The 22230-nt window shown below is 41.2% G+C and overlaps 1 long non-coding RNA gene across 2 annotated transcripts in view; it reads left to right on the top strand.

Moving 5' to 3' along the window:
- Positions 1–22230, top strand: part of LOC119624315 (uncharacterized) — a 44921-nt gene that overhangs the window by 18263 nt on the left and 4428 nt on the right. The window contains exon 3 of one of the 2 annotated variants that reach the window (XR_012090017.1): positions 16514–16646. The exons of the other annotated variant lie outside the window; for it this stretch is intronic. This is a non-coding gene — a long non-coding RNA (uncharacterized lncRNA). The remainder of the gene's footprint in view (positions 1–16513; positions 16647–22230) is intronic. 2 annotated transcript variants of the gene reach the window in all.

Here is a 22230-nt window from a genome sequence, read left to right on the forward strand (position 1 = left end):
CTGGAGATGGATTTTATTCCTCCACCAACTGTGAATCTAGGCTGACCTCTGAAGACTTCAACCAATAGAATATGGTGAAAGTAACATTATATCAATTCCAGGCCTTGCATTTGTGAGTATAGGAAGTTCCTGCTTCCATGTCAGAAGTCTAGGCTACTTTTCTTGGAAGAAAGACCACGTGAAAAAGCATGATGTCAGATGTGATGAAGAAGCCATTGTGGATACTCAGCCCTCTTGAGACTTCACATGGCTCCAGCCTCAGCAGCTATATGACCACAACTGCATGAGAGACCCCAAATGAAGGCTGCCCAGATGATTTCATTTACCCTGCAAAACTAGGAGAGTTAATAATAATGAAGTGTTGCCTCAGGCCACTAAGAATTGGCATGGTCAGTTACACAGCAGTAGATAACTCAGACAAATGAGTCCCAAGGTTCAGAATAAGGCAAGAATCCAGACCAAGTACTTCCCATTAGTAAATATTGTCTATGGATTTCCCTGTCCATGTTCAACTTACTTGGCTTTTCTCCAGTTATTTTATCTGTAGCTTTAGTAATGAATATGAAATATTACTGTTAAGCATGAGTCTTATATATGTGAGTGTCTGTATATATAAATCATAAAGTTTGTTTGTAAGTTTACTATACAAATACACACAATTCAGAAAAGCAATTGGCACGTAACATCAGGCTTGTGGAATTAATGGTGGGGAATCCCAATGGAGATCACCAAATTTTACATATCAATGATTTATTGGGCAAGAAGGATCACCATCTGGTATATACTCATTATTTTTCCATAAGAGGACACTAACAGAGGTCATTCTATGGCCCACTAAAAATATTCAACATGATAATCTGTTCTCTGGCTTCCTAGAGAAAATACCTTGCACGGCAATTTGCTATATGCCTTACAGGAGAAATTTATCTTTGGCCACAACTGAGACAGAGTCAGCACCAAGGAAGGAGAGATAGAAAACTTCCTAGATCCATAGCATGGTTTCTGAACATCAAATCAAATCCAGACATTAAACCCTCTGACTATATATCCTGATTTCAATAACTATACCTCTGACTTACTCATTGTGTTTAAAAATAGAGAGGAAGTGTAATATAGGGAAAAGAATAGCCAGAAATATATTTTACATTTACAACACACTAGACATCTTCCTGTGTGCTTACAGGTCATCTCCTAGTCAAGTGATATAGGTTCTTTTCTTCTCCCCAGTGCTCTACAGCTCAGCAAATGCCACTCAGTTTCTTAATCCATAATCCAGGTGACAACCTTGATGCCTCTCTCTTCCTCTCACACTTTGTATCTACCCTATCATGGAGTCCTGTCGTATTCCTAAAGCCACTTAATTGTGTACTTTTAATGAAAACAATTAAATAAAATGTTATGCTATGTAAATTATATCTCAATAAAACTGCTATTAAAAACATTTAAATATATCTAGAATCTTTCCACCTCTCCTCATCACCATTGCTGCATCCTCATTCAAACTTCTGTTCTTCTCTTGCCTGGATTACTGCACCAGCTTCCTAACTGGTCTCCCTGTCTCAGGTCCTGCCCTCTTATGGTCTATTTCCACATAGTAGTCAGAGTGATCTTCTAAAAACATAATCCCTAGCATGTTCTTCTCTTCCTCAAAACCCACCCAAGGAGTTTCCACCACAGTGAAAATAAAAGCCTTCAAGGTCCCACATGATCTGGCCTCTCTTTCTGAGTTCATATCTATCTCCATATCTCTCCATTTGCTCCTTTTATTCCCACCACACTGACCTTCTTGCACTTCTTAAAATGTGTCAAGTTCATTCCTGCCTTGGTAATGAATAAGCTTAGCATTGGCTGTTCTCTCTGTCTGGGCCACTCTTCCTCCAGATCATTCAGACCTCTGTTTAGTGTTTTTTTCATCGGAGACCTTTCAAGACCATTCTGTATGAAAGAGAAGTCCGCCCCCTCATTTGTTCTTGATCCCTTTAATCTGCTTTTTTTTTTTTAATAGCACTCATCACTATATGACCTCCCATTCTTATTTGTTCATCTCAATGTGATCTCCATGAGTGGAGAGGCTCTGTCTGTCTCTAGTGCTTAGAATAGTAGCTGGCATGTGCTCAGTAAATATGCAGAATGTTGAATGAATGTGAATGATTAATGAAGAAACAAATGAATAAATGTCAGTAAACATCAGCTTTTTACTAAGTTCACCAGCTCTTCCTTTCCCAGGACACTCTCCTCATATCATAGACAGCAACCTAACATAACATAATTATACTATAGTTGGGTCTTATTTCCCTGCAGAGTTTTGTGGGTTGCACATATCCTAGTCACTTTGAAGAGACTCCAGCAACCTCAATCTTATGGAAAGAAAAGGTCTTCACTACACCCCAAAAAAGGCCTAAACTGCCCTCCTCTTACTGAAGTGACACTTTGATTAACACGCTCCAAGTCACAAACAAATTTTTCTTTTTTTTTTTTCTTTTTTCTTTTTTTTCTTTTTTTTTTTTTGAGACGGAGTCTCATGCTGTTGCCAGTCTAGAGTGCAGTGGCGTGATCTCAGCTCACTGGAATCTCCACCTCCCAGGTTCAAGCGATTCTCCTGCCTCAGCCTCCCTAGTAGCTGGGACTACAGGTGTGTGCCACCATGCCCGGCTAATTTTTATATTTTTAGTGGAGATGGGGTTTCACCATGTTAGCCAGGATGGTCTCGATCTCTTGACCTTGTGATCCATCCGCCTTGGCCTCCCAAAGTGCTGGGATTACAGGAGTGAGCCACCACACCCAGCCACAAAAACATTTTTCTAAAATTATCAGCCCTAAGGCCCAATAATACATTCTCTAATATCTATTTATTACCTGTGAATATTTGACTGCCCAGTGCCAGACATGGAATATATGCAAATGAATACAATACAGTTGTTTGGAAAGTCTCCTGACTGGTTGTATGTGCATGTTTTGTTTTTGTTTTTGTTTTTTCTCTTCTTCTTTTGTCTTATTTTTCTCTGTTTTTTTTTTTTTTTTAAATAGCTGACCTGAGTTTTCAATAATAAGCAATTCCTTTTTAATTTCAAAGAGTGAATACATTCCCTAAACTCTACTTTGTTAAGAAGCACCTGAAAAATCACTCCTTCTCACGGACAAGTTCTCTCTCAGTGCATAGTTTTCTCCTGCCTTTCCCGAATGGAATAGGTCCCTCTTCTTTTCAGAGGTTACTGCACTAACCGTACACTCAGTTCCACCACTTCCAACTACTCCTCCATTATGTAATCTCTGTAGTTTTTGTTATCAAATATCTCGCAAGAACATCTCCAGTCCTCACTGAAGTTGTTTCCTTACTCGTCACCAATGATCTCCTACTCTAACCTCAATACCACTTTCTACATTCTCATCTTCTTAGCACTTTCTAAAGCATTTGACACTGCTGACCTCCCCCTGCTCCTCGGCCTCTCGCCTGCCTCAGCTCACGCGATCCCACACTATACTGTTCTCCTCTCTGCCCTGTCAGTGTTCTTCAGCCTCCCTCCCTGGTTTGTCTTCATCTTCCCACATCCTACATGTTGGCAACCCTCCAAGATTCTGCCTTTTGGCCACTAGTTTCCTTTGGGATTCTCATCTGCATTCACGGCTTCAACTGTCAGCTCTTAAGGGGTCCCTCGGGACTACATCTTCAATCGCAACCACAAGCCTAACTCTGTTCCCAGAGTTCCATACGCCTACTAAACATTTCTATCTGAAATTCCTCGAAGTCAGAATACCTCAAATAAAACTTATTTTCTCCTCCGATGAGTCAATCCTCTTCTTATTTTTTGAATTCCATTAATGGCACCACCATTAAAGGAATCATCTGCAACTTCTTTCACTGTCTCTGTCCTTTGCTTTCCAAACGAATCCGTTTTCAACCTTTGTACATTTCCTTTGTATTTGGCCTCTGTATGTTCTGTCCTGTTGATATTTTGCACTGTTCTGGTTCCGTCTTTTTCTCTTCTTCCTTGACTCTTTGTGTAGCCTCAAAAATGTCTTCAGCTTCTCTCTAATCCATCCTTTTTTAGCTTTCCAAAACTCTAGTGGCTTGTAATTTCCTGCTTAATAGACTCTAAATTCCCGACTTTGAAATGTGGTACTTAATTCTCCACCAAAAGTGTACTTTTCACTTTTTTTTTTTTTTTAGTACATCTTTTGTTTGAGTACCTTCATGTATTTTTAAATACTCTTCTATTCACCTTTTGTCCAGTTCCACCTGGCAAAATCTTGCTTTTTATGCCCAATTTAAAGAACACATCTTCTAGTAAGTCCTCTATACTAATCTCAGTCCAAAGAAATCTCTCCTCCTCTCACCTCTCTAACACCTCTATAACATGTTGCTTGCACCTTATTTTTTTTTAATTGTATTGCTTTGTGTATAGCTTACTTCCTCAACTAAATTTTAAGTTCTTTAAAAAATAAGGATGACTTCTCTGGTAAATTATATTATTATTCCCAAATATTCATGGCCTTCCTCATGGGAAAATTATCCTTGTCTGCCCTCCAAGGCAGGTATGGCTACATGAGTAGTTTGTGACAACAAAATATGAGCAGAAGTGATGGATGTCTCTTTTTTTTTTTTTTTTTTTTTTTTGGTCGGTGTCTCGCTTTGTTGCGCAGGCTAGAGGGTGGTAGCACGATCTCAGCTCACTGCAACCTCCGCCTCCTGGGTTCAAGCGATTCTGCTGCCTCAAGCTCCCAAGTAGCTGAGATACAGGCACCTGCTACCATGCCTGGTTAATTTTTGTATTTTTAGTAGAGACAGGGTTTCACCATGTTGGCCAGGATGGTCTCGGGCTCCTGAGCTCAGGTGATCTGCCTGCCTATGCCTCCCAAAGTGTTGGGATTACAGGTGTGAGCCACCGTGCCCAGCCAATGAATGCCACTTCTGATCTGTCATGTGTATCTGCCATCTCTCTTGTCCCCCAACACAAGAAAATTCCAACTAATGGCTATTTCTACCCAGATCCCCAAATCCAGAAGATGGGGAGCAGAGATGCACCTAACTCACAATAGACATTAACATAGATGAGAAATAAATCATTGTGTTCTGAGCTACTGAAATTTGGGAGTTGTTTGTTAACAGCAGTGTAACAGCCAAAGCTGAAGAAACTTCTTACCTAATTCAACAAATATTCACTCAGTCATTTGTTCCACAACATTGACAACATACTCTGTACCAGCACTGCTTTAAATACCATGGAACAGACAAATATTTGTAAAGGAATTTCTTAGTTCTGAATAGTAAGACATGTTCTCAGGCTGCTGCAATACAAGGCAACATGGCATAAATCTATTGGAGAACTATAAACAAAGAACTACTAAGTTTCCGGAAAGGAAGAGAGAATTTACACTGGAGGGATTAGAAAAGGTGTCGTGGAGGAAGTGTTACTTGTTTCTTCCTCCACACCTAGCACACAGTAGGCTTTAAAGATTTGTTGAACAGGTAAATTATTAATAAAGCAGAAATAAATGAACACCTAATTGTCATCAGTAAAGGCTGACATTTCTGTATTAATTCAATCACTTAGTTTGCCACATCAGGACAGGTGAAATGTTCCAGGACAAAAAGAAAATGGGACTTAAGAACTAGTGAGGGAGTGAGTTTGCCTTACCTAGATCCCATGGTGAAAGAAATGTTACTCATAGACCCTAGCATCTTTTAAGCTCCAATTATTTTGGGTTAGTCATGTGGCTTTTCATATGACCCACTGCTTTTGACAGACTGTTGAAACAAATTTATCTTACAATCAGCAACCAACGGCTTCCTATTTTCAGTTTTACCCTTGATGGGAACCATCAAGCCGAATCTTCTGGATCTGTACTTCTGAGTTCACTAGGGCTGGGAGAACTCAGCCCAGGGATCAGCAACGCATGTACAAGTCTCTCCAAAGCAGGCAAGCAGAGTGACCTTAAATAGCCTAGAACAGAATTTTTAGAAAAATAAAAAATCTCTCCTTAACTCTGACACAGACTGCTGGGGTGATTCAAGTGATAAATGCCCTTTTCCTGGCTACATAAATTACAAATTCAGAAACTGGTTAAATAGCTTAATCATGCACCCAATGTTTCAGACAGGAAAATACTGAATACAGGAAGATGGGAGGGCCATAAGTGAACTCTTGCCCTTTCCGCTAATCTAGACTGAGCAGTGGGGCAAAATGTCTATCTGAAGGTCTATCTGAAAAATATCTATCTGAAGGTCTCTTCAGCTCTGAAGTTCTGTGAGTCTGTGAGACTATGTAGATTCAGAAAGATTTGCCTCTAGGAAGTGGATAGCCTACTCTCATCTGGACATTTTTCCAAATGACAGTGGAATTAGGGACCCTCACTCCTACTCCCCAACCTCTAGGGTTTTCCTAACTAAAAAGGGTAAGTAGGTTTTTGTGAAATGCTGACCCCAGTAGTTACCACAGGGTGACTACAGAAACATATACCTTGGCCTAAGTTCAAGTGCCTTTGCTTTGGTAACGTCGACTGACAATTCTAACAGTACCAAGTGTCTGGAAGCAAGTTCTCTCCTTTGCAAATAGAGACTGTTCTTTAAAGATAAAGTGAGTTTGCCCAGCATGTTGAGTCTGTGATGGAGTTTCCAAGAGGAAATAACTTCATACCCTCCACAGCTCAAACCTGAGCTCAACAACATAGTCGTTCCCAGAAGCTGCTTACTGTCTTTGGGCCTTAGGTTTCAGATCTATGTAAGAACAGCTTTTCAAGACAATAATAAGGTTATTTCATGGATATGACAGTGCCCAGGGCCAAGAAAAAATTCACATGAACTCAATGAATGTGAATGAATGTGAGTTCTCTTTCTCTCAGGACTCCCCTAAAGCCCATTTCCGTCCTGTCTTGGATACTATTTGATTAACTTTCTGTTGCTTCATCTTTTAGTTAAATATTCCTTTTATCTATGTTTAGTATATCTCACAGTCCACTAAGCAACCATACAGACAGACAGACACACACACATACACACACAATATGAACATTCTAGGGTGAAGAAAAGTGGCAAATCTTTCAGTGTAGAACCATCACCTACATGTAGGCTCATCCACAAAAGTTGACATCTCTCATCATCTCCCCAAAATTCCTTTGGCCTATGACGACATTAGCTTTAAAATTTCCTATTTACACAGAACTATTTCCTGACTCATTCCCCGTAACTACCCCAGAAGCTCCGAGTCTGGATGCTGGCAGTCTTAGCTTGCCCCAACTCCCTTCTCTACTTCCCAGCCCACACAAATTCCATATCCACCCAATGCTCAGCATGGCATCCTCAAACAAACCACTCTCTCCACTGCCCACTCTCAGAACTGCCAAGAATAACAATCGTCATCTCTCTTACAGTTGAATGGAAAGGGGTTTCATACCCTTCTTTTTCACTTTGTCTCTGTATTTCAATATCTTCAGACATAACACTGACTGTATGCTCTACAACTAACTAACCTTCAGTTTACAGAAGAGGAAACTAAAGGACAGGAAGTTGGCTGATTCCTACAATGCCCAGAAATTACAGCAAAGGTCAATCTCAGGACTGAGTTCCCTGTTTTTTCTCACTCGTATTCTTTAAGTTGATACCTGGGCCCCTGGTGCAGGGTGGGCTCTTCATAAACCTTTATTGAATAAGTGTTCAATAAATCAATACTCAGTTTTCTCCACTGTAAAGCAAGGGTGACACTACTCGTTTCTGATATAGGTCCAACCTTAGAGAATATCTTTTCTTCTCTAACAATGTTGTCTTCAGGATTAAGTGGTGGACTTTTAGGAGTACGGATGTCTGTGTTTAGTTCTGCTGCTTTTGCTTGATAAGACTTGATAATGTGTACACAATACACACACATACAATGATATAACTTGCAAATATTTCATAAGCAGAGACAGAAAATAACAAAGAAAAAGTTTGTGAGAGTCTCAGTCTATGAGGAGACAGAGGAAGGAAAATGATCACACTGAGGAACAGCACCGAAGTGCTGTAATTTATTATGTGCTTTCATAAACCTTAGCTCATTCAAACCTCACAGTAGCCTTATGGGAATGGTAGGGCAAATATTGTCATCTCCGTTTCCTTTGAAAAACTGAAAGTTCTAAGGATTTGAGTGAATTTCCCCAGGTTACAAACTTGACAAGTGGTGGGACCAAAACTAGAGCCCAGGTCTTCTCTTTCTAGATGAGAATTAGTCACTCTTCTGCTATCAATCATCAGTTAGTTATAAGGCATTTAACCTTCCATGCCAAGGATGGCTTTTTTTTTAATGGCATATTCTATCTTCCCACTTAAAACCCCTGAGGGCAGAACTATGTCACATTCCTATCTGATTCCCTGTATCTAAGCACAGTTTCTATCACAGGATTGAACTTCAATGATACTTAATAACAATAAAATTTTTTGATAGATAAAAATAACATTTTTAAGAAACGGTAGCTGCATTTAGCAAGCTGGCTTTCCCAGGATATTTACTGGTTCCCTGGTTGCATTATCCAAGCGAGGATGAAAAGTTGATTTCCTTTTTTTTTTTTTTGAGACGGAGTCTCACTGTGTCGCCCAGGCTGGAGTGCAGTGGCGCCATCTTGGCTCACTGCAAGCTCAGCTTCCTGGGTTCACGCCATTCTCCCGCCTCAGCCTCCGAGTAGCTGGGACTACAGGCGCCCGCCACCATGCCTGGCTAGTTTTTTGTATTTTTAGTAGAGACGGGGTTTCACCCTGTTAGCCAGGATGGTCTCGATCTCCTGACCTCGTGATCCACCCACCTCAGCCTCCCAAAGTGCTGGGATTACAGGCTTGAGCCACCGCGCCCGGCCGAAAAGTTGATTTCTTAATGAATGTCCCATCAACTTAGTCTAAGCAAAAATTCTATGAGGGAGATTTGTTTATTTTAAGGAAAACATTTTAACTCTTTCAGAAAGTACCTTCTTCTGGTGTCCCTAAAAAGATTTGCCAAGTGAATTTAAAATGTATTAAAATGTATTTTCTCTTAAACTCTAAGATTAGAAACATTATCCCCCAGCTTTTTTTTTCAACCCTGTTGAAACAGGTTTCTCTGTTACCGTTCAGGGGTTGGTTTCAGCCAGAAAGTTACTTCTCATTTTTAGAATGCAGGGCACGTTTAAATAAGGATCTTCATCATTAATATTTATGAAGCGCTCAAAATGTGCCAGGATTTTTATCCATTATCTCATTTAACTCTTAAATAATTTAACTCAATTAAGATGTTATTATCTCACAGGATCCCTTTGGCATAGGGAATGTTATTATTCTTATAATATAGTTAAGGAGGCTAAGTCTTAAAGGCACCATGTGGCTTGCCCAAGGTTACATAGCTAGAAAGTAGCAGAATGAGATTTGATCCTAGGTCTCTCTGAATTTGAGACTTAGCAACTACACCATAAGGTTTCACTCACTATAAATGGTGGCAGATGAACGTCATTGTCAGTGAGGTCATCAGTGGAAGACAGTCCCAGTTTCCCTTTGAATACCTGAAGGATCAAGCTATGGACTGAGATGACAAAAGGCCTAACTCATCCACTTGCTCATCCATACACCCAATCTGTGATTATGGAAGTGTTTTTAACTTCAACATTTTCTGTCTATAGTATGTACAATTAGATTAAAGTTGAGTGTTTGGCAATTTATGCTCAATGTGAACAACCAATCCAAATGCACTAGGCTAAGAAGCAGTATCACATTAGCACAATAAAATGGAAACAAGAAACACAAGAGAGTCAGAGAGTCATATTCAGAGAGCGTGGGCTTGTTTTTGTTTTTTGTTTGTTTGTTTGTTCTAGAACCTGCTGATTAAAAACAGACCCAGATGCACAGGATCTCTGACTAAACAACTGCTGTGTGGTAGCGGGAGGTCCGGGTGGCTCATTCATCACAGCACGGAAGGCACCCTCTCAAGAACATGTAAACGGGATGAAGAGCTCTCCCAGAATGTTACAGCCAGCATGTGCCAGCCCTCTTTGTTCTCTGTCTAGGGTCATTTCACTTATAATGACTCATCTTAACCTTTAAGGTTCTGGGAAGCGTATGATACATCAGGCAGGAGGTACCCCATGTCTAAGCCTCCAGCCTTCAGTGCGGAGAAGAAATCCTTTCTGGATGACCACACCGTGAGGTTGAGAAAGCAGGGCAGAGTCCACAGTTCTGTGTAGATTATTTATTCAAAAAATCCCCAATAACTAACAGAGCAGAAACTGGATTTAGGAATCTAAATTAAAACCTATTTTGATGACCTTTGAGAAAGATACTTCAAAACAAAGATTTATTGCAAATGTTAGCTACTTTGCTCCTTGAAATAACATTCATTTACTTCAGATTAAACACTGCTTGCTATTTAGTCTTCACATCTACAGCCATATTTCTGGAATACATTCTCTGATTTTGCCACAGATTTTGGTCTGATTTTCAATGGAAAAGGAATTTAATGGGTCATGTGTCTTTAGAATTCTTTTTGTAGTTTATTCTAAGTTGCTCATATCCCATCTCCTAGTCTGTCTGAACTATTTGCCCACCATAGTGAGTGGTACACAGTTTCAAAACATCTAATCTAGATACTGCTCAATTTAAGGTAGAGATTTCCAGATAAGAAGCCATTTGGTCTTGATATAGGGATCAAGACTATAGCTTTCCTATCAATAACATTATACCCTTCTGCAACCAGCACTAAATCTAACAAGTGACTAAGGCATTTAATAAACAATATAATAATACTGCAACAAATTTATGCTATCTGTAACCCCACAGAAACAAGATCCATAAAATACCTAGGAAGCTATGGCACAAAGTAAACAATACGTGAAAATTTTACTTGAATGTTGGTTCTGCCATTCATCCATTCATTCATGCATTCAGCAAATACTTATTGAATAGCTGCTACATGCCAGCCAATATAATGGTGAACAAAACAGATATATTCCTGCCGTCACAGAAGTTACAATGTAGCAGGCAGAAGGGATAGAGAGAAGTTGAGCAGAAATCATAATACCTTGTAATAAATGCTATCATATTGGAGGAATTGTACTGTGCTAGTGGTACCCCAATGGAAGGACAACGCAGTGTGTGTGTCTATGTGTATGTGTGTGTGTGTAGGCTGGTGATCAAAAAGGACTTCTCATTCATGTTTCTGAGTTTTAATTAGATAAATGATATAGGGGTAGTGGTGGGAAGACAAGGAACCAGCATGTACAAAGACCTAAAGATGAAGAGGAACATAGCATTAACTCCACAGTCTTCTAACATTTATAAATGTTTCAATAGTCTTATAACATTTCACTCTTCTTCTCTGTAACAGAGGCAGTGTCACAGCCAAGGCCTTGGGCAAGACTGTGCCTGGAGTTGCTGAAAGCCTTTGCTCATAAAAGTTGTTTTTCTCTGTTTATAATTGTTCAGTGGTTTGAATCTGTCATTTATTGCACCCCCACTTAAGATGTGACCAACTTGCAGACAGGGAGCATAGCTCACTGTATTTCCCAGAACCCGGCGTAGCATTCTGTATATATTGGAAGCTTAAGAAATGTTAGTGCTAAACAAATAGATAAATGGTAAGAAATGGTCAGCAACCAAGCTGGAACTTCCAGAATTTTCAAGGGAGTAGCAATGTTTATCCAACAAGTTTTTTCAGCCAATGTTACTTTCTTAAGTTTCAACTTTAAGAGCTTAGTCACAAAGATTCTCATTAAGTAGTACCTTGGCAATTCAAATAATCACTGCCCCTCTAACTTGAGTTAGTTGACTTGGTTAAGGCCAAAATGTGAAGCCTTAAGTCCCGTGGAAGGTTAGTTACCTTCACGGAGAGAAAGAAGATCTAGTCATAGTCTCACCCTGAACTCTGGCCGGGCTAAGGGAAATAGCATTGCATAGTCTGTAGACCATACCATGGGCTAGGCACTTACCTAGGGATGTTGACATGAAGATAAATAAGTAGTTCCTGCCCCCTAAGGAGGCTCTGGCACACAGTAGCTTCTCGAGAACTGTTTTCTGAGAAACTGAGTAAATACGGCCTCACATATTTAGGCAAAGCACTTATAAAATGTATTACAGTTTTGTTTTTATATGTGGGACTCCTTCCTGGATTGTAGAAATGTTTGTATCCTATGGGTTTTTTGTAGTCTCTGCAAAAAGCTAATTCCTCCTCTGAGGTTAAAGGAATCCTTACCATTGTTTTTGAAGACAGTAAGGGCTGCAGTAGCTGAAGCCGTGGCACTGAAGTGGGGATTTTTCAGCTACTGAAGGGACCTCAGTCCCACTCACATGGGACTGCAGCATAAGCCTCTGTTCCAATATTACCCTACCCTGGGAACAACTGTTGGAACAAAAGAGTTACTCTGAGAGTCACCGTGAGCAGTATCCCTAAATAAGTGTAGTCATCCTTTATAAGGAGCAGGTCTCCACTCCTGCCCTTAAATTGTCCAACTCCAATGCTAACAGTCACCAAGGAGAGTGCAGCACAGGCCCTGAAAGGAGCCACCAGGGACATTATGTCATGATGCAGAGGACAAATGCATGCTTTCCCCAAAACCTGGAAAATCAAGTTTATGTATGTCATGTTTATTCAAATACCCTTGAAATAAAGTCTCCCTCACCTCAGGCAAGGACAGTCTCAGATCGGAAGGAGTGAAGTTCTTTTACCCACCCCAATAATACTGGTCAGAACTCTGGCTTTCGAGTTCCTTGAGTCATGAGCAGGCTGTTCACTTCCAGGGCACTTTCCGCAGGCTTCTTTGGCATGAATTGAGGTCAGGTTATAGCTGTCTCCTGGGTGATAAAAGCTGCTTGGCTTCTCACACTTTTGGATGAATCATTGGAGTTTCCCAGAGAAATGCAGAGGGTACTGCCACCCCTCAGGGAGTGTTAACCTCCCACAGTGATGGAGCAGTGATGAGACTGAAAACATCAGCCAAATGGTGATGCAATAACGGGCTCAAGATGAAACTTTTATTATGGTCTGTACAACTCACATTGATTGGAGAAGGAAAGAAAACAATATAAACAGCAGAATCCCACGACTGAGTTTCACTGTCACAAATATGTTCTTCATCAAATCCCAACCTCCTTCATTCTTTCCTTCTCCAATTCTCCCCTCCCCAAATACCTGGAAATATTTTCTGCCCGATTTCTTTCATTTGTTCACTTGACCTTCCATCATTCACTCAGCAGGTATATAATGAGCCCCTGTCATGTAACAGGCACTGGGAATCAGTTCCAGCTTTTCTGCCTATTACTAGTTACATATTTTTTTTTTTTTTACCAATTACATTTTTTAAGTATGGAGTAGTAAGTACAATAATCAAGTATCAACAAAGCAAGAGGTCAGGGAGTAGAGAACATACATCAAGAACTGTGTTAGAGCAGTCACTGATAATTTCCTAAAAGTAATATATGAGTAATATATGAGTTTTGTAGGACATAAAGGGATTTCTGGGCAAATAAGGGCAGTGAGAGGAGTGGAAGGTAAGAGATAGAATTCTAGGGAAAGTAAAAATAGCAGCAGCTCAAAACACTTGTTGATGCTTTAGCCACTAATGTGTTTATATTGTGCTCAGCACTGATCTAAGCTTTTTACCTGTGTTAATTTTTTTTTTTTTTTTTGAGACAGAGTTTCCCTCTTGTTGCCCAGGCTGGGGTGCAATGATGTGATCTCAGCCCACTGCAACCTCTGCCTCCTGGGTTCAAGTGATTCTCCTGCCTCAGCCTCCCAAGTAGCTGGGACTACAGGTGTCCACCACCACGCCCAGCTAATTTTTCATATTTTTAGTAGAAATGGGGTTTCTCCATGTTGGCCAGGCTGGTCTGAAACTCCTGACCTCAGGTGATCCACCCGCTTTGGCCCCTCAAAGTGCTGCGATTACAGGCTTGATCCACTGCACCCTGCCTGTGTCAATTTTTTTAATCCATACAAAAATAACATGAGGTAGTCTCCACTATTATTTCCACTGTGGCAACTGATACACAGAGAGACTAAGTAAGTTGGCTGAAGTCATATAGCTAGAAAGTGGCAAAGTCACAATAAGATCCAGAGCTCTTAATCACTACAGGATACAAGTACAGAAAGATATACGCAAAGATCCAGAGATGAAATAGAGAACAGAACTTTCTGGGGAAAAAATGGGAGTGGATATGAATGAGACCAAATAGTCATGGGAGAGCAGCAGACATAAATGATGATGAAGAGCTAATGGGCCAGATTATGAGGAACCCATGTACCCTACTAAAGTCTGCCCTTAATTCTGAGGCCAGCTGGGAACTATGAGCAGCTTTATAACCAAGATCAGGCCCATGTTTTAGGAAGATAACTCACAGAAGTGTAGAGAATGGTTTTGAGAGGGCCAATGGTCAGATCAGTTAAGACAGTAATGTTAACTACATACATGAGAAATGAAAAAGGGTCTCTCTTGGTCTATTTTGTGCTGCTATGTGAGAATACCTGAGACTGGATAATTTATAAAGTATAAAAATTTACTTCTCAGAGTTTTGGAGACTGGGAAGTCCAAGATCAAGGGGTCAGCATCTGGTGAGGGCCTTCTTGCTACATTATCCCATGGCAGAAGGGCAAATAGGGGTGGGAGAGAGAGAGCAGGAGGGGGCTGAACTCATCCTTTTATAAGGAATCCATTCCTGCAACAATGGCATTAATCCACTGATAAGGACAGAGCCCTTATGGCCTCATTACCTCGAAAAGGTCCCACCTCTTCATACAGTTACAATGGTGGTTATGCTTGTAACATATACTTTTGGGGGAGTCACATTCAAGCCGTAGCAAAGCACAACTAAAGGAGCAGGACCAGGGCTCAGACAAAGGGAGACTACAGGATCTGCTTAGATAATAGAATTTATAGGACTGAAAGGGAAGTTTACTGGAGGTGCAAGCTGATTCAATAAGAGTAGAAGAATCACTTGACCTCAGGAGTTTGAGACCAGTCTGGGTAAAATAGCTAGATCAAAGCAGGCAGATCACTTGAGCTCAGGAGTTTGAGACAAGCATGAGCAACATGGCAAAACTCCATCTCTACTGAAAATACCAAAAATTAGCCAGGCTTGGTGGCACACATCTGTAGTCCCAGCTACTTGTGGGGCTGAGGCAGGAGAATCCCTTGAGCCCACAGGGTGGCTGCAGTGAGCTCTAATGGCACCACTGCACTCCAGCCTTGGCGACAGAGTAAAACCTTGTCTCAAAATAAATAAAAGAAGAATGACTTCCAGGTTTAGGATCAGGTATGTAGCCATGCCATTAACCAGAATGATGAAGGTTAGAGGAGGGCCTGGTATAAGAGAAAGACAGTTTGTTCAGTTCGAGAATATTGCATTTGAGATGCCTGTTCCAGTTATCCATTGCTGCATATATACTACTCCAAAATGTAGTAGCTTGGAAGAATAATTCATGATTATTTCTCATGGTTCTGTGAGTGGACCATGGTCATCTGGACATTCTTGCTTGGGTTCTCTCATGTAGTTTCTGTCAGACATCAGCTGGGCTACAGTCATCTGAAGGCTCAAGTGGGCTGGTTATCTAAGACAGTTCACTCACATGGGTGGCAGTTGATGCTGTTTATTGGATAAAAGCTCTGCTGGGCTTGTCCACCTGCACGTGGCCTCTCCATGTGGCTTGAGCTTCTCACAGCAGGATAGTTGGGTTGCAAAAGACAGTATCCCAACAATGCACATTTCAAGAGGCCTAGGCAGAGGCTATAAGGCTTCTAGTGACCTAGCCTTGGAACTCACTGCCACTTTTGCAGCATTTTACTGGTTAAGAGAGAGTCACAGGGTCAGCCCGGATTCAAGGGCAGGGGACTCCAGAGGGTATAAACACTAGGAGACATGGCTCATTGGGGACCATCTTTGGAGACTAACATGATGCCTTTGGGACATGCAATTAAGGTGGTTCAATATGTATTTAGATTGGGGATTTAGCTGAAGAGACAATCAATATGTAGGTCATGATTGATGCCATAGACATAGATGAGATCTCCCAGGGAGAATGTGTGAAGTGCTACAAGAATAAGATCAGGGAAGACTTCTGAAGCAACAGTACCTGAAGGGAAAGCAATGGAACACTGAGTAGAGATACCAAGAATGTGGGACCATAGAGGCAGAGAAAACCATGAATGACTATGCTTACACAAGCCAAATGGAACATTTCAAGAAAAGGAAATAGTCAATAGAGTCAAATGCCGAAGAGAGGCAAAGTTATGTAGGGTCCACAATGTATTTTCACCAAATTTAACAATTAGTTGATCATGGATAACCTTAGAAGGAACAATTCCAAGGAATGGGAAAAAGCAAAGGAAAAAAATGAGACAAACAAAAAGGGCAGTGAATGGTAGCTAAGAAAGAGAAGAAAAAAACTATCACAAGACACAGTCTTGAAGGGAGGGAGGTTGTTTTAAGATGCTTAGGGGAGGGCTTTGGGCACAGATTGTCTGTTTGCGTGGATTTACATGTTGGCTCTACCAGCTGTGTGACATTGCTCAAGTGATTTAACCTCTTTTAACCTAGATGTTCTCTGAAGAGGTAACATTTAAGCTGATGCCTGAAGAATGAATCAGCCATGCAATGGATTGGAAGAATAATGGTCTTGGAAGCCATGCAATGGATTGGAAGAATAATGGTCTTGGCTGGGGTAACAAGGGTATGGGCAAGTTGGGGACACATTTAGCTCATTAAGGAATAGACTGGAAATGATGACAAGTTGGCAGGTAGGACAGATGGAAGATATGGTCATGGGAGCAATATGAGATTGAGCTGGAAGGGAGACGGAAGCCTGATCTTTCTGAGCTTTTACTATGGTGAGATGTCATCCTAATTACAATGGAAGTCACTAGAGAATTGAAAATAGAGAAGGGATATTATTTAACATATTTCTAAAAGGCCACTCTGTTTTAAAGACAAACACACCTCCCCAGCAATTCTACTCCTAGGTGTTTATTCAAAACAAATGGAAATATATGTTCATGAAAAGACTCATGCAATAATTTCATAGCAAATTTATTCATTATAGCCCCAAATAGGAAACATCCCCAAAATCTACTAATAAAAGAATAATAAACATACTGTGGAATATTCATAAATGGACTATTACTCAGCAAAAAAAAGAATTAATTTGCTGCTACAGGAAAGAAAATTTTATATGATTCCATTTATATGATATTCTAGAACAGGAGAAATTAATACACAGTGGGAAAAACTTAGAACACTGGTGTCCTCTGGGAACTGTTTGGAGTGACAGTAATCTATCCCTGATAACAGTTAAGGTTAATGGCTGGGCACAGTGGCCCACGCCTGTAATTCCAGCACTTTGGGAGGCCGAGGCAGATGAGGTCAGCAGTTCAAGACCAGCCTGATCAACATAGTGAAACCCCATCTCTACTAAATACAAAAAATTAGCTGGATGTGGTGGCACATGCCTGTAATCCCAGTTACTTGGGAGGCTAAAGCAGGAAAATCGCTTGAACCAGGGAGATGGAGGTTGCAGTGAGCTGAGATTGAGTCATTGCACTCCAGCCTGGGCAACAAGAGCAAAACTCCATCTCAAAAAAAAAAAAAAAAAAAAAGTTAAGGTTACACAGTGGTGAAAACTCAAAAAATGTAAATTTGGTATTCAAATTTTACATTTAAAAAAACATAAACATTGAACTTTAGTTATATGCATGCCAGAGTGTTTACAGAGAATACTACTGATATGTTCAATTCCTTTGAAACACACCAAAATTAAGATGGATTCGTGGATGAATGAAGGGGTAGAAATATGGATGGACAGAAATGTGAGAAAGCAAGTGTAAGTAAAATGCTAATGGCAGAACCTAGCTGGTAGGTACATGAATGTTCATAGTAAAATAATTACAATTTTGCTTTATATTTGAAGATTTTCTTAGTGAAATATTGGTGGAAAAGATTACTCTGACCTCTCTGAGCATAATGTGTTTAGGGGCAACTAAGAACATTGGAAGGTGAGAGGAGGATATGACATTGACCACAACGAAAGGTAGAGTCAGTACAAAGAATGACATTAGTGATTGTGATGTTGAGAGTGGATTTAAAAAGAAATGACCCGAGTCTATATTTATGTTGGAGATGCTGTGAGAAACAATTAATATAAAGCCTTTGAACTGGAGCCTTCCCTGAATAATTCGGGCTTAGAGAGAGCTCAGTAAATCCTGTTATCTCATCCTTCCCTCAGGCAACGTCACTTCCAAATCACCTCAGAGAAATGAGAATTTCTTCTCTATTAAATAACTCATTCTAATGTTTAATAACTGCTGCAGTCTCTTGTTTTCTTCAATTGGAAACTGTCTAAATGTAGTGAGAACTCAGATTACTGGCTCAGAATGGAGCTTCTTAAAGTCCTAAAACATGGTATGATCATGTTTATGTTTATCTGATATAGTAGAGTCCCTGACAGATCTACAATACAATATTTCCAGATAAAAAACTTGGTACACTTTAGACATCTTTGTTAGAATTTTGTGTTTCCCATCAGGTGTAGCACACAGATAGAACCCCTAGATTAACCATGTAGGCAGGAAAATTGGGGGGAAAATGAAAACCTGTCATCTGTGTCATTATTTCAGCACTAAGCCTTCAGGGAGTAGGAGAAGTGTCACTCAGAACATCTCTGCAATTGCCTGAGCTGCACGAGTGTCACCAGCTGCATGACACACTCACTCAGAGCTTGCTGAAACTCTCACCTTTTCTCCCCCATCTATCACCCCTATCCTTTCAGTGGAAGCGGGGTCGGTGTTTGTTCAAACTCAGTAGAAAATAGCAGCAAGCACACGCTCTGTTTCGCTTCTCTTTCTACAGTTAACAGTTAATAGCTTACTTACTTGGCTGCTTGGCAAAGTGCTAGGTGCCAGGCTAAGCACCATGCAGCATCATTTTGATCAACCTTCATAGCAACGGTTCTATGAGGTGGCATCTATTATTATCTACATTTTACAGCTGAAGTGTCTGAGGCTCCAAGGTTAAGTAATTTAATTTGCCCAACTAGCAAGTTAGGGAACCGGAGTTCAAAATGAAGTCAGATGGTTAGCAGAGGAAAATCTCCCAACCACCGTGTCCTCGGCATCACTAATGGAACATCAGGAGCCTGGAGGGTGAAGAGGGTTGACGGATTCTCCTGAGCCTTCAGCAGTAGCCATGAAGCTACGCGCCTTTTGTTCTGCCTCTCAGTGCACTACTGAATTAGCAGCTCCTGCTTTGTATGAATTCAGAGGCTCCCCTTGCAAGGCCTCCTACACAGTCCTTCAAAACCTCCTAACTCCCAGTTTATGCCTTAGTGCTTTTACCGGGCACAAACCTTTGCATCTCTCAATGCAGATGAAACTGAGCACAAGTACTCCTTTTAAATAGTGAAAGTGGCTTAAATTCACACTAAGCTATAGATAACATTTATTGTGATCCATCTAGATTAGATTTAGCTAGCAGCAGAGATTGGAGAGAAAAAGAGAAAGAGCAGCTAGTTCTATAGAGGTGTGGGGGGATCAGGAAGATATTCAGAAATAAGTATGTAAGCCATGAAATCAAACCTAACCTAACAAAAAAAAAATTTTTTTTTTGAGACGGTATTTTGCTCCTGTTGCCCAGGCTGGAGTGCAGTGGCACGACCTCAGCTCACTGCAACCTCTGCCCCCCAGGTTCAAGCAATTCTCCTGTCTCAACCTTCTGAGTAGCTGGGATTACAGGTGCCCGCCACTACGCCAGACTAATTTTTGGTATATTTTTAGTAGAGATAGGGTTTCACCATGTTGGCCAGGCTGGTCTCGAACTCCTGACCTCAGGTGATCCACCCGCCTCGGCCTCCCAAAGTGCTAGGAGTACAGGCGTGAGCCACCACGCACAGCCAATGTAACAAATTTTTGATTGCCAATCAGCCCATTCCAAAAAGTATTAAAGGTGTTATACACTGGTCCCCAATCTATACTTTCCAGTTTGGAGCCTTGCACTTCTAGTGTAGCACCAAAACCAAAACCAAAACCAAGCTTCCACTTTGCCCCTTGTCCTTCTTGCTGCCATTTGTCTGCATTTATATTAAAAAGCTTGTTATTTGGCGAAATCCATCTATTTCTTGGCAAAACTCTATAGCTGGTATAAATCACTGCTTCTCTAGGGCTTTTGCTCTCACCCCGCCCTGCTGTGCACCAAGGAAACAGCCATCTCCCCCACGACGTAAAGAACAGAAAGTGCAGATGGGCTGTGTTGCCCCACTTGTCTCTCTCAGACCTTCTCCAAGGAGCTCCACACGGCTGTGAGCTATTTATTCCCAGGAGAGGTTTCAAGAATAAACAGGGAAACAAAAATGAAGAGATTTGCCTAGGGTGAGATGGGAGAATTCTATCATTTATTTAGAATCAGAAAATCAAATTAACTCCAATGAAATATTTTTAAAGGTTTATTTAATGTCTATCTTCCACGTTAAACTGGGGCTGGATTAAGAGGCAATCCAGTCAGACAGCTACTCCAAACATCAGTCTAAAAGGGGAGCCAAAAATCGCCTACTGTTTAGAACTTCACCAGGATGTGATAAGATGAAAGGAACGTAACCACTTTAAGAATACCGACTGAATGAAAGGAACGTGGTCACCCAATAAAGAACGAAATACCTCCTATATTTAACTGATCCAAACAGATCAGTTAAATTGCCTTCTTAGCTTTGCTGTGTGAAATTTGCAGATTTCAGGCCAGAGCTATTATTGGTCTATACTGGAGAGTAGGGACAGAGAACTCCCATAAAACGAGACTCAGATTTCACTCTCAGTCCAAAGGAATGCCAAATTATTCCCCTGCACGGGGTAGCCACCCGTCTTGGTGTGGCCCTGATTAGAGAAAGAGCTCCATGTGGACAAGGGCTGTACCTGTTCTGTTCATGACTGCTCATTCAGCATCTAGCTCAGTGCCCAGCCAAAATGCATACCCTAGAGGCATGCCATTGCTCAGCTCCAGAGAGTACCATTTGCGGCATATGCTGCTGCTTTATAAGCCTCACAGGTGGTGTGCTTCATGCAGGCTTGTACACATGGCCCCCCAGATTTGTTGACTGACCTACTGAATGGGTAAACAACATATAGATAGAGGGGAAATAACTTTTTCCCAACAATCTTTCCTCCCTACATCCGCTTCATTGCCTTAATGTAGTCTCTGGCCTTCTTCATTCAAGTTGAGGGGCCAGATGCGTTCTTTTCTGCCTCCAGTCTCCTTACCCAGTAAGAGTCATCTCTCTATGGCAGGACCAGACCGTGCCACTTCCTTTCTTCAAAGCCTCTGATGCTTCTCACTGACCATGGAAAGGACAACATTTTTAACATAGAAAATGAGACCATCTGTGAGTGGCCCCAAATTGCCCTGGCCAGCATCATCTCCTACCACTCCCTCCTTTCTGCTCTGTGCACAGCCATGTCCAGGGGTCATATTCACTATGTGCTTTCTCCCTTGGTGCCTCTGCACATTCTCTTCCTTCCACCACAGATAATGGTCAGGGTCGTGCGGGATGCTCGTTGTCCTAGTCCATTTACGTTGCTATAAATTACCTGAGGCTGGGTGATTTATAAAGAAAGAAAGTTTATTCAGCTCACGGTTCCGCAGGCTGTACAAGAAGCATGGTGCCAGCATCTGCTTGGCTTCTGGTGAGAGCCTCATCCTGCTTCCACTCGTGGCAGAAGCTGAAGGGGAGAGGGTGTGCAGAAAACATGTGGCAAGAACAGAAGCAAGAGAGCGCAGGGGCTGGAGGGAGGAGATGCTAGGCTCTTTTTAATAACCAGCTCACCTGGGAACTAATGGAGCAGAACTCATCCGCACGGGGAGGGCACCAAGCCACTTATGAGGGATCTGTCCCTATGACCCAAACACCTCCCACTAGGTCCCACCACCACCATTGGGGATCAAATTTCAACACGAGATTTGGAAGGGATAAATAACTAAACTATATCACCCTGCTATTGAAATTCATCTGGTGTTTTTATAATGATTACACAGGAGTATGGGATTAGGGGAAGAAGACCTTAGAGGCAAAGGGCCATTCCTTTTGCCTAATATCAAGGATAAATGATATCAACCTGTCTTATCACTGTTCCTGTTAACCTTCATCACCTGGCTGAGATAGCGTGTGCTAGTTTTCTCTATGGTAAAGTTATTCTCCTCCCCCAAGCTTCCACACTGTACTCTTTGGAAGGAGAACACTATTCCAGCTCATACGTAAGGGATGGAAAATATGTTCCACC

Source organism: Chlorocebus sabaeus, chromosome 20, assembly GCF_047675955.1.
Source record: "Chlorocebus sabaeus isolate Y175 chromosome 20, mChlSab1.0.hap1, whole genome shotgun sequence".
NCBI lineage: Eukaryota > Metazoa > Chordata > Mammalia > Primates > Cercopithecidae > Chlorocebus > Chlorocebus sabaeus.